Below are 12,822 nucleotides of genomic sequence, written 5' to 3' on the forward strand. Positions count from 1 at the left end.
GAATAGCCTGTTGTCAACATTATTATTCAACTCAAAATATCTTCAAACTAATGAAATATAAAGTTATTAATGAAGAAAACCCGTCTGGATAACAGCAGACTGACTGCTCGTAAAATATACGACAGGTCTGGACCACACGTGAATTTTGTTCGTATCTGAAAAAAAAATCTTAGAATATGAAAACATTGGTGAATGCCACAAATTCTCCTAAATCACTCGTACGCACAATTTAAGAACAAATCTGTGCGTACGAACAGTTCTTTCATGAGGCCCATGTGTGCAATGGTCACATCACAGATTCTGCGATGTAGGAGGCAAATTAAATCAACGTGTAAACCACAAGTCATTGCGGTAAACGGTTGAGTGTTACGGCTTTTATTTTGACGGAAAACAAAATTTCACGTTATTGTGAAAGCTCTGGGACAATAATGGCAACATATTTCAGAGAAGTGTTGTCGAAGGTTTCTGGAGCTGTGGAGGAAAACAACAAGGATCTGGACGTAAAGGAGGAAGATGAGCAAAGAACTGGAGATAAAGCGGTAAAACACGTTTAGCATGAATGCTAATATTAAACTGTAAAAAATACAGAGACAACATGCTGGTTTCAGTGGTGGGCAGCACTAATACAAAAATGAGTTCCACTAGCTCTAAAGCACTAACTCAAATATTTAGGTCCCCTAATTCTAAAGCACTAATGCACTGAAAGTTTTAGAAAAAGCTAAAGCTGTCAACATATTGTTGATAAGTGACACACATATGAACAAAATGTGACAGCTTTCACCGTCAGCAGTTAACATTAACGTTGATCAATAACATTTATAGACCTCAGTTAGTGCTTCTAAGTTTAGTCTATAAATTTAGCAAATGCTAATCCACTAATATATATTTTTTTAAATTAGCAAAAACCTTAATCAGGAAATTAGTTCCCCTATTAGTGCTTTAGTTTTTTTAGGGGAACTGTGCCCACCACTGGTTAAGTTTATTTATTTGTAAAACACAATTTGCACATGATGGAAGGAAACATGAACTCAGGTCTCAGAACAATAAAAGTAAACAATACTCACAAAAACAAAACATGATGGAGACGTGCACAAAAAGAGGTAAGATCAGTACGGGTTCATCGTCAACTAAGTGACAGCAGAACTTAAGTGTTATTCAAGTCATCTGTTGAAAATTCCTGTATTTTTTTCATATCCAAATATCGCAGTGTCAGAAAGAAATCGCTGTCCTGGTTAAAACACAAAAAAAAAGATTATGTGGTAAACTAAAGGTGACCCAGACCTTTTCCTCCCAGCGTTACCATGAATCACCAACTCTCCGTTCAGCCTCAGTTTGTCGTGTTTTCCCTACAGTCTGAGTTACGAGGCAGATGAAGTCAGTTTAGTCGCTGACGTGGTTTGCTTCTTGCGTCGCCGCTGGTCAGCTAGCTGCGGCGGTTTCTGCACATCTCTAATGAAAGGTTAATAGGACTGCTGAGGATATTCAACCAATCAGGCTTCACATGAAAACACGTTTCTAAAACAATCTTTGTCATTTCTAAGAAATATCATCGTAATTATGATTTCTGTTATTTAGAAATCTATTCACCTGCATATAAACACAAAAAATGATCCAAAATGCTGCAGATGTCGCAGAGGATAGGACCAAAGAATGAACGGGAAGCTCAATAAACAAAACTGATACAAAATATGATAATCTGTTGTTTTCCTGCATGCTTCAGGGAAACTAAGACATTTTGATAAAATCCTGCCTGATCCAGTTGGCTGGACTCAAAACCACAAACCCAGATTTCTCCTTTTTTAAATTTTTTTTGTCTGAGTTAGAAGCTCGCCTTGGGAGTCTACATTTCATAGTCAGAGGTCAGGCCTGCTGGCTCAGACCTGAGTAGGTTCATTAACCACACTCAGGAGGCTGATTTAGATTCAGAAACGTAAGTCAAACATGTATTAAAACCATATGATGCACGAGTGAGTGCACGGTCTGCATAAATTTGTTCATGTCGTTCTACTGAACATTACACAACATCTGCAGAACAGCAACTCTGATGCCATTGCTGTAACAATAAAAAGGCCTAAGGAGTTCTCTAGAAGACATAAAAATGACTCTGTTTATATTTCTTTTTCCTTCCCAGGTGACATTTTGTTCAACATGCGTTTGATTTCTGTTCAAACTTGATGTAATGGATCAAAGTTGGATCACTTTAAGTTACGCTAAGAAAATATAGCTGAAATTAAGCTTACACACTATTTTATTCCACAACAAACAACGTTATATAAATAAATGTCTTATTTCAGCTTTTAAATGCTCAGATTGTCTGTGGCACTGCTTTTTTTAAAGGCTGTGTTGAAGCTTTGTGGCCATTTTTGGAAATAATCAAAAACTCACCCAACTTCTGGTTTATTTTTTCTTCATCCTGTCCTGGTGGTTCTAAAGTCCCACAGCTTGTTCAACAACAGAGAAAAACATGCAAGCAGTACTTCCACACTGTTTTTTTTTTTGCTGGTTCATGTGAAGGCTCAAAATAACAGCTTAGATGGGATATAAATAGAGCTCTTTAGGAGTAAATCAGACAGACCACATGAAAAACTGGAGCTGGAGAATCCTGACAGGATTACTAAAAGGTTGTCATTGAATCTGGGCCAGAAATTTACAAGATGCCCAAAAAAATTTATGTTTTAACCAGTTGTAGCTTAAACGGAAATTATTCAACTGGTTTTTCACTGTTTAGTTTGTCAGGACATTAAAAACAGAAAAATACGTTGTAGTGAAGACTTTCACTATTCTATTCACTATTTGAGTTTATTTATGTTGCTTTGTGTTTTAGTTTATTAGTTCCCTTGCTGTCTGCATCCTTTGATTTCTTGTATTTAATCTTTTCTTGAGTTTAGATCCTGTCACTTCTCATTTCTTCCCTCAGTCTGCTCCATGTGTTTTTTCCAGTCAATCAGCCACTCTCACCTGTTGTCACTCTCCAATCAGCCCAGCTGCCTTCCCCATCAGCCCGTTTCCAATTTATTCAGTCTTCTGTCACCAACACATCAGTTCTGCTTTGTCTTAGTTCTTAGATACCAGGCTCTCGCTGTGTTTCTGTGTTCTCAAACTCTTTGTTTTGGAATTTTTTTTCCCGCCAAGTCGGCATTTCTTTTGTTTATTGTGTGAATACTGTTAAACCGTTCACTCTACTGAGATTTATTTTTCTTCTTTACATTTTTTGGTACATAATTCATTTTTATGTAATATATCAATACGTTCAGCTCCTTCAGGACATTTTGGCTATGACTATTGATACTTCAGCACCTTGAGATATTTACCATTTTTGGTCAAGTTATTCCACATTTGAAATCTTTAATATCCTTTAAAATTTTCATAAATCTTTGAACTTTTTACCTATTTATTTTATAATGTCTAATTTCCGCATCGTTTGGCTTCTATTCAGCTCGTTTTCGGCCCTTTTTTTTTTATTACCTATTCTGATATTTCTGCTCTTATCTTTTTGTGCTTCTTACTGATATTTGAAGCTTTTTATGGTTCTTTTAGCTGCTTTCTGATAATTTCAGCTGGTTTGTGAGGTTTTATAATTTGAGGTTTTTTATCAGGAAAATTCACAGTTTTGTGATAATTTCAGCTTCTTAATGCTTAATTCAACAAACTCTTTCTTTGTGTTAATTTAAGCTATTGCAGATACTTTTTAATGCTATGTTTAGGCTAGTTTAAGTTTTTTTTCAGCCATTCACCACAAATCTTTAGCCTTCACACTGCATTTTTACAGGAAATGCAAATAATCTAGTTACTATATGACGCGTGTAGTCACGTGTAGTTTTTTTTTAAAGATTGTTTTATCCATCTGCATTTTGGGTCCAAAATCTCCAGCTTGTTATGTTTTTGTTAACTTCAGTTGTTGGTTTCTTTGTTCATTTAGGCTTACACAGTTGTCTGAACAGGAGAAAAGTGTTTTGATTTTGATTTAAAATGTAGTCTTCCAAATAATCTGTAACATGTCTCAAACTCCAAAAATGACAAAATGCAAAAAGTATTGGTCCGGTTAAAAAAATAAAAATAAATCAGGGAGATGTCGTCAAGTTAACTCAGAAAAAGATCCCCTGGGAGCAAATTTTGAAATCTGAATTAAACTCCTGAGCTGAGGTGGAAACATTCTGATTGAGCCTCGTTTGCAGTCACGATCAGGACTTAATGTAAACTGAAATGACTTTAGGACAGCCTTCACATAGTGAACTGTGGGAGGAAAAAGTACTTCAGTTGCAGCGGTGAGAGGTCTGGATCATTTATCCAGACTCAGACAGAATACCAACACTCACCAAACCAGCTGTCACTGCCACCACTCCTTTAGCTCTTATAACAGGTTTAACTTAATGCTGATGAAACAAAGCACCGAACGCTGACACACAAACCTCCAAAAAGGCAAAGTACTTTTCAGGTTTCTCTAAAAACTCAGAGAAAGTAGTCCAGGAGAAACGAAAAATAAATCCCTTTAAAAATACTACAAAAGTCTGTACTTTAACATCAAGTTGTGCTTTACAATAAAGACAAGTAATGAAAAAGCATCTCAAGTTCCAGTTCAATATCTCTGAAATGTACTGTAAAGGCAATTTTAGTGTAATAGGAGATCCGAGCGTCATTAATTTGAAATTCAATACCAATCACAACAACATTTAAACCTCCTGTGGGATTCCTGCAGTGCTGTACTTCTCTGAAACCTGGCTTGTGCTGCTACAGAGGGAAATTAAATTGCCTTGAGCGTGACACACTTGCGTTGCACTCACAGTGTCGGAGAGGCAAAGCAGGCCCGGGTAATAAAGCTGGAATCATGATTTATGTGTTATCTCTTGAACATTCGCGACCACGTGCTTGTACGTCAGGAAAACAATTCGATTTGGGAGCAGGGTCTCTCTCTCAGATTGACTTTCCATTTCAGAAACGACTGAAGCAATGCAATATGCTTTTTTTCATGCAAAATATGAAAAAAAAGGATCAAATTCAAGATTTATTCAAACCGAGGGAGAAAAAAAGGGACTTCTGATCTGCAACCCAGTGATTCTGCCTTCCCCTCCTCTTTTTCTCTTCGTCTGACAGAGCTTTCCCCTCAGTGTGTAAAGCTCAAACTGCTGAACTGCTATGTGTGACAACTGTTGAACAAAATGGGCATGACTGGAAGAAAATCAATCTGAGGAGGGGATTTGAAATAGGTGGAATTAAAGGTCCGGGCTTTAAATTTTTTTTAGGTAGAACTAACAGAAGGAAACGGGCTAATTCAGGAAAGACAAAACCAGATTTGAGGAGGAGGGAATTGAGCGCAAACTGGGTTTTGATGTCTAATTATACTCTAAGATGTTTTCAGAGGATCGTAGTCAATTAGGAGAAGAAGCAGCGAGAAAACAGCGCGGCGAGTCCTCTGCTGCTGTGTGGAGGCTTGGCTGTGAAAGACACGAGGCTTGCTAATGAGCAGACAGGGAGGCTCTGCCTTCTTCTGTTGTCGAGTGTTATTTTGAAACAAACACAGAGATAGGGGCGGGAAGTTAACTTCAGCTGTCAAAAAGGGAAAAAAAAAATTCAATCTGGGTTAATAGCTCTGGGCGACAACTTGATCATTAATATTATAATGGAGAGCTTTTTTTTTCTTTTTGAGACTATACCTCTTAATTTGAGTTGAGGGGGAGTTTTGTTTAATTTTGTATTTATTTTTCCCTTGAATATAAATAATAAAGCAATGGCCGCTTCATTCCAGACAAATGTGGTTTTACTCCACACTGACCTCAGAGCAGCAACCAACGTGGTCAAAATGACAATTTCTGATTAAGGTTTGGATCGTCTGAGGCAGGTCTGCCTGGTCCTTACTGCTGGACAAATCTACAATAAAGAAAATTCTGTACCTTTAGGAGTATTTATTGCTGTATTATTGGAGTTGCAACCACTGCAACAGGTGTTTTTATAACACGGAGAGTATTTTTAGACCACCTATCCCTGCCTTCTCTCCATCTATTCATTTTATTTTACCTGCTGTTTATATCTGGGTCTGGTGCTAATCTCCAGTGGCCACTGAGGGACTATTTATCCATCACTCGGCCACATAGGGACAAATGTGACTACCAATCACACTCTCACCACACACTCTGCCATTAAAGGCACAGTGTGTAGGATTTGTTGTTTTCAGCGACATCTAGTGGTAGAGTGGTTTAATCATCCTTGCTGGTCCTCCCCCCACCCACACCCCCCCGCTTCCAAACGCAAAGGAGTTTCTACGGTGTCTCTCAGGTGTCAAAAACCTTTGATAATTCCAACCGCGATGTCTACCAGCAGCTTCAGGGCTAGTGATGTTTCAAGTGGTAAGATTATGAGCTTTAATAAGTAAARTTATCCCAGCTACAATGACAGACAACAAATATTACATTTATAGTATTACAACTAAAACCGTTTTGGACGCCGCCACCGCAGTTTGTCCTTCATGAGCCTTCGTAGACAAGACGGCGGTGCAAGATGGCGGCTGCCTGTAGTGGCGACCCGTGACCATGGAGATATAAACAGCTTTTTATAAGGTAAAAATAATAAAACAAGGTCTTTGTCTGCAATGATTAGACATGTTTTTTATTATTGTCATTAGTGATTATCTCAATTTTGGCTAAAAGACTTGACAAAATCCTACACACTGTGCCTTTAAACTAACTGTAAGTTTTTGTGGCTGTGGGAGGAAACCAAAGTACCCAGAGAAAACTCACACATGCACGAGAAGAACATGGAAGCTCCACCCAGATCCTAATAAAACACAGATTTTGACTGTAAGGTAAGACAAGGTAAAATTTATTTATATATCACTTTTTAGCAGCAAAGTGCTTGATTTAAGAAATAATAGAAAAAAGAGGCAGTAAGTCATAACACAAATGAGCAGTTTAAATCTAAATAGGTGAAAAGGCAGAAGACATAACATAGTATGTAAATAGTTAGTGTAGTTTAAAACATCATAGGCAGTATAATCTAAGGCAACATATACACTCACCAGCCACTTTATTAGGTACACCTGTCCAACTGCTCGTTAACACTTAATTTCTWATCAGCCAATCACATGGCGGCAACTCAGTGCATTTAGGCATGTAGACATGGTCAAGACAATCTCCTGCAGTTCAAACCGAGCATCAGTATGGGGAAGAAAGGTGATTTGAGTGCCTTTTAACGTGGCATGGTTGTTTGTGCCAGAAGGGCTGGTCTGAGTAYTTCAGAAACTGCTGATCTACTGGGATTTTCACGCACAACCATCTCTAGGGTTTACAGAGAATGGTCCGAAAAAGAAAAAACATCCAGTGAGCGGCAGTCCTGTGGGCGGAAATGCCTTGTTGATGCCAGAGGTCAGAGGAGAATGGGCAGACTGGTTCGAACTGATAGAAAGGCAACAGTGACTCAAATAACCACCCGTTACAACCAAGGTAGGCAGAAGAGCATCTCTGAACGCACAACATGTCGAACTTTGAGGCAGATGGGCTTCAGCAGCAGAAGACCACACCGGGTGCCACTCCTTTCAGCTAAGAACAGGAAACTGAGGCTACAATTTGCACAAGCTCATCGAAATTGGACAAGAGAAGATTGGAAAAACGTTGCCTGGTCTGATGAGTCTCGATTTCTGCTGCGACATTCGGATGGTAGGGTCAGAATTTGGCGTCAACAACATGAAAGCATGGATCCATCCTGCCTTGTATCAACGGTTCAGGCTGGTGGTGGTGGTGTCATGGTGTGGGGAATCTTTTCTTGGCACTCTTTGGGCCCCTTGGTACCAATTGAGCATCGTTGCAACGCCACAGCCTACCTGAGTATTGTTGCTGACCATGTCCATCCCTTTATGACCACAATGTACCCAACATCTGATGGCTACTTTCAGCAGGATAATGCGCCATGTCATAAAGCTGGAATCATCTCAGACTGGTTTCTTGAACATGACAATGAGTTCACTGTACTCAAATGGCCTCCACAGTCACCATATCTCAATCCAATAGAGCATCTTTGGGATGTGGTGGAACGGGAGATTCGCATCATGGATGTGCAGCCGACAAATCTGCGGCAACTGTGTGATGCCATCATGTCAATATGGACCAAAATCTCTGAGGAATGCTTCCAGCACCTTGTTGAATCTATGCCACGAAGAATTGAGGCAGTTCTGAAGGCAAAAGGGGGTCCAACCCGTTACTAGCGTGGTGTATCTAATAAAGTGGCCGGTGAGTGTACTTTCTGTTTATTAACCTCTGAGTTTGTAGTTTCATAGTACTAATCATTGGATGACTGTCTAACTGGTTTAAGTGTGACTAAGTAATGTGCATAATATACTAAGGAATATGATAAACTGCAAAAAAGTAATGGCAGTGTAATATAATAACGTTTGCTTTATAAGTCCAGAAGACAATCACATTTCAGCTCTACGTATCTTAAGTTACAACAAACATTCAAAATACAGAATACAGAGAGGAAGACCTGTACAACAGTAGGGGACACAAAAACATGTTTGCCGGTGGAGACGGTAGTGCAGAGGATAGGTGGTCTTTGTGAAGTGTGTGTGTGCGCAAAGCCTGTGCACCTGTGCCAAGGTAACACTCTGCCATTGTCCTGATAGATGGAATAAAGGTTATCAGTCGGCACTGAGCCCAAGTCGAAGCTGCAGGTGTTGATGGTTTGGATGAGGAGCGTCTTGTTTGGGAGAATCAGGGAGAATTTGAGACAGTCAGCGCGGGAAGGCTGAAACATGGAGCCAAATGCAGCAAGAAAATGTTTTCGGTCAGGCAGACAATGATAAATTTTCTTCTGACTTTATATCCGCGGGTACATCCCAAGGTGACGAATCCAATCAGACAAATTAGTGTGGGAAATCCTGCGAGCCGAGCTATAAGCTTCTCCAAGATCGATTCCATCTCGCCAGCGAGTTCCAGGGACCGAAGCTGGCCCGCGACCGTCAGCAAGAGCAGAATGTGTCTCAGCTCGCACAGGGCTTGAGTCTGAGTGCTGACAGCACGGCACATTTCTTCATAGTGGTGTAGTGATCACATTTATAATTATTTTATCTGAATAAAAAAATGAATTATTTCATATAAAACATTCATTAGATTAGATTAGATTAGAGACCCTTATTGTCACTGTACAGAGCACAATGAAATTACAGTTCAGAACACCCATTCAGAAGAAGACAGAACATAACAAACATAGGAGAACAGGTGCTCTGGGTCATGCTGCCACAGACCCTGCACAGAGCAAGGATCATCTTCATGAAGACATCATGAGGAGGCGCAACCCTTAACAGAAAAACTAAAAACCACACAAGGGAAGCTTGGATGGAGGACAACAGAGCTGCTTCATGGAAGAAGAACTTCAGCTTAGCCTGTTAGTCTTTGCGTTAGCGCTGACTCTATTATTGCCTTTTATGTATTACCTCGGTGCTAGCATGACAAACGAACAAGCTAAACTGAGGTCCTCCATCCATATTTTCAGTTGCAGGCTGAGTCATTTTTGCGTTCCCCTCTCTGTCATGTGGATGGAGGACCTCAGTGACGAGAGAAGAATGTGTAGCGCTGAGCTAATACATATATATGGTGATAGCGTTGGGGCTAATGCTAAAGCTAACAGGCTAAACTGAGGTTTTTCTTCCATGAAGCAGCTCTGTTGTCCTCCATCCATATTTTCAGTTACAGTCTGAGTCATTTCTACCTTCTCCTCTCTGTCAACGCTCTCTGGTTTCATTTAAAAGAGTCGATCATCAGATATTGTCCAAGATTAACCTTCAGGGTGGATATAGCTCGCTAGCAGCCTTGCAGCAAGGACCTATCCACATCACCATTTACCCAGAATGCTTTGTGTGTAAATAAAATGGCCCGTGTAATATTTTTAAACTTTTAGTTTAAAAATTATAAAAACTAAACAGCCTACAGTTTTTTACAGTCTTTATTTTACAGTTAAAATATATGTTTATCAAATGAAGTCTAATGCCACAACTAATCACAGATCCCTTTAAAGGCACAGTGTGTAGCACTAATGGCAATAGTAAAAAACATATCTAATCATTGCAGACAAAGACCTCGTTTTATTATTTTTACCTCATAAAAAGCTGTTTATATCTCCATGGTCGCGGGTCGCCACTACAGGCAGCCGCCATATTGCACCGCCATCTTGTCTACGAAGGCTCATGAAGGACAAACTGCGGTGACGGCGTCTAAAACTGTTTTAGTTGTAATACTATAAATGTAATATTTGTTGTCTGTCATTGTAGCTGGGATAATTTTACTTATTAAAGCTCATAATCTTACCACTTGAAACATCACTAGCCCTGAAGCTGCTGGTAGACATCGCGGTTGGAATTATCAAAGGTTTTTGACACCTGAGAGACACCGTAGCAACTCCTTTGCGTTTGGTAGTGGGGGGTGGGGGTGGGGGGAGGACCAGGGAGGATGATTCAATCACTAGATGTCGCTGAAAACAACAAATCCTACACACTGTGCCTTTAATAAAACTACAAGTATCTTAACATGAAATTTGTTTTTGATAAAAGTTAAAGTCTCCTCTAAGAGTATTACTTCAGTAAAAGTCTTAAAGCTTATGATATATTTTGTACTTAAGTATCAAAAGTAAATTTCTGACATAAAATGTACTCAAGTAAAAGTATTGAGTAAAAACGATCTGTTAGATTTTCCAAAATACATTTATTGGGAGCTGACCTCTCTAAAAACATTTTTTCTAAAGGTGTGCAGCTGTGATGGATTGTGTACAAACAAATATGACATGAGAATGGTAAATATTTATACTTCTCATCAAACCACAATTAAATTCACTCTATCCAGGAGGCACAATTTATCAGAATAGTATTTTTTAACAATAACAAGCTGAAATGAAATAGGAGAAACAAGTATTTGACAAACAAAACAAAAGAAGAACATGTATTTGAAAATGAGTCACCAGTTTTCACAATAAAACATCCTAATAAGTAACTCTTCTCAGATCGTCTTCATCAGTATGACCTGATTTTTAAATTTAGTTTGGTTTTTAATTAACAAACGAAAGGCACGGCTGAATGAGCCTGCTTGGTTTCTACCTTTTGAAGTAGTTTGTGTGGTTATGTCAGCAGAGTGTGGTGCTGTCACACAATTAATCACCACGCTTACGTAACTCTGACAGGATGCTACAAACTTAACGGTGAGGATATGTTTTTACAGCCTCGTCCTCTGAATACCAAGTTTTTCTCTGTTAATAACAAGTTTGATGTAGGTGTTTTTTTATGTTAGAAGTAAAAACGGAATATGAAATGCAGACGTCTCCACCTTGAAGTCTCAGAGCTTCTTATGCAACAGTTTTTCAGTGTTCAGGCTTGGATTCATCAGAGCTCAGAAGGTTTGTTAGGTGGCAAGAAGAAACTCTTAGTGCTCTGTCTAACTAGATGCTGACCAGCTGAATAAGACGGCTGACAACTTCATTTTTAAACTGGAATAGTTGAAAAATTTTTTGAAGAACTACTAGAATTATAATTTATGAAGAAATTTGAAGTCTGTTATGGTTTAAACCACCAATCCTTCCTTTAGTTTAGGGGTGTCAAAGTCATTTTGACTGAGGGTCACAGTTACTCAAAGCCAATAGCTCAGGCACAGGACAAGTATTATTCTTCACCTTTTGAAATTTGTTCATTTTGTTGCACTGAATCATAAATTTAAAGTTTAACATTGATACAAAAACTGTCTTAATATTAAATCAACACTTTTTTTGTTGTTTAGTGGTGGCAGGCCTGACGGAAGTCACCCTTGAACCACATTTGGTCTGCGAGCCTTGACTTTGACACAGTTTATATCTTAAGATCTGAAACACAATCTGTAAAATTAGCTTTCAAAAATAATTTGAGCAAGGACAAAAGTATTTTCCCCATTGATAAATAAGAAGCTGATAAAGTGGTAAAGCTGAACAGGAGTTAAGAAATAAAACGAGCTAGAAACAAACAAAAAAATGTTACGTGAAACGATATTTTTCCCCAAACTTTCCCCAAACTAGCTTTAAAGTGCCTGTGATGTCAATTTTTTGCAATACATATGAATGCATTTTTAGAAAGAGGACATAGATAAAATTTGCAAAAAATAACTTTGATGTTGCTGAGATGAACAGTTGTTTAAATATTTGCCTGTGAAGTAACAGGAAGTGATGTCAAAGGGGAATGTCTGCATGTGAACAGAGTGTTGCTAAAATGGCTAACAACTCAGACTGTAGAGAAGAATCTGATGTTTCTTTAGGTTATTTTGAGTCACTATCAGAGAGATGAAGAAGAGTCAGAGTTCAAATAATATTGTTTCAGTAAACAAAGACCAGAGACTTTTCTTTGTTAAATAGTTCCCCTTTGATGTCACTTCCTGTTTCACTTTGGCTGAGCCAAGTTCAAAAGAAAATATGCCAGTTAAGGATCAAATATTTATTTTATTTTTATTTATTTACCGTTATTTAACCAGACAAGTCCAGTTGAGATCTCAGATCTCTTTTTCAAGGGCGGCCTGGGCCTGAAGGCAACCTATTGTACAGGTTTTTGTGTTGTGGGGGGAACCAGAGCACTCAGAGAAAACCCACACAAGCACGAGGAGAACATGCAAACTCCGCACAGAAAGACCCCAGGTCCGAACCGGAGATCGAACCCAGGACCTTCTTGCTGTGAGGTGTCAGTGCTAACCACTGAGCCATCGTGCTGCCCGAAATGGGTTACATCGTGTGTATTATTCCAACTTTCTTAAATATAAAGACGTTTTCTTTGACTTTTTGTATTTGAAGAATATGCATGTCATCGTCACTTTAAGAAAAGATTTAGAGGCACAA

General features: G+C 38.8%; 1 protein-coding gene across 1 annotated transcript in view; it reads right to left on the reverse strand.

Moving 5' to 3' along the window:
- lrrc75bb (leucine rich repeat containing 75Bb) overlaps positions 1–12,822 on the reverse strand; it is a 44,535-nt gene that overhangs the window by 16,458 nt on the left and 15,255 nt on the right. The window lies entirely within an intron of this gene.

The sequence above is a fragment of the Austrofundulus limnaeus genome, unplaced genomic scaffold (assembly GCF_001266775.1).
Source record: "Austrofundulus limnaeus strain Quisiro unplaced genomic scaffold, Austrofundulus_limnaeus-1.0 Scaffold20, whole genome shotgun sequence".
Taxonomy (NCBI): domain Eukaryota; kingdom Metazoa; phylum Chordata; class Actinopteri; order Cyprinodontiformes; family Rivulidae; genus Austrofundulus; species Austrofundulus limnaeus.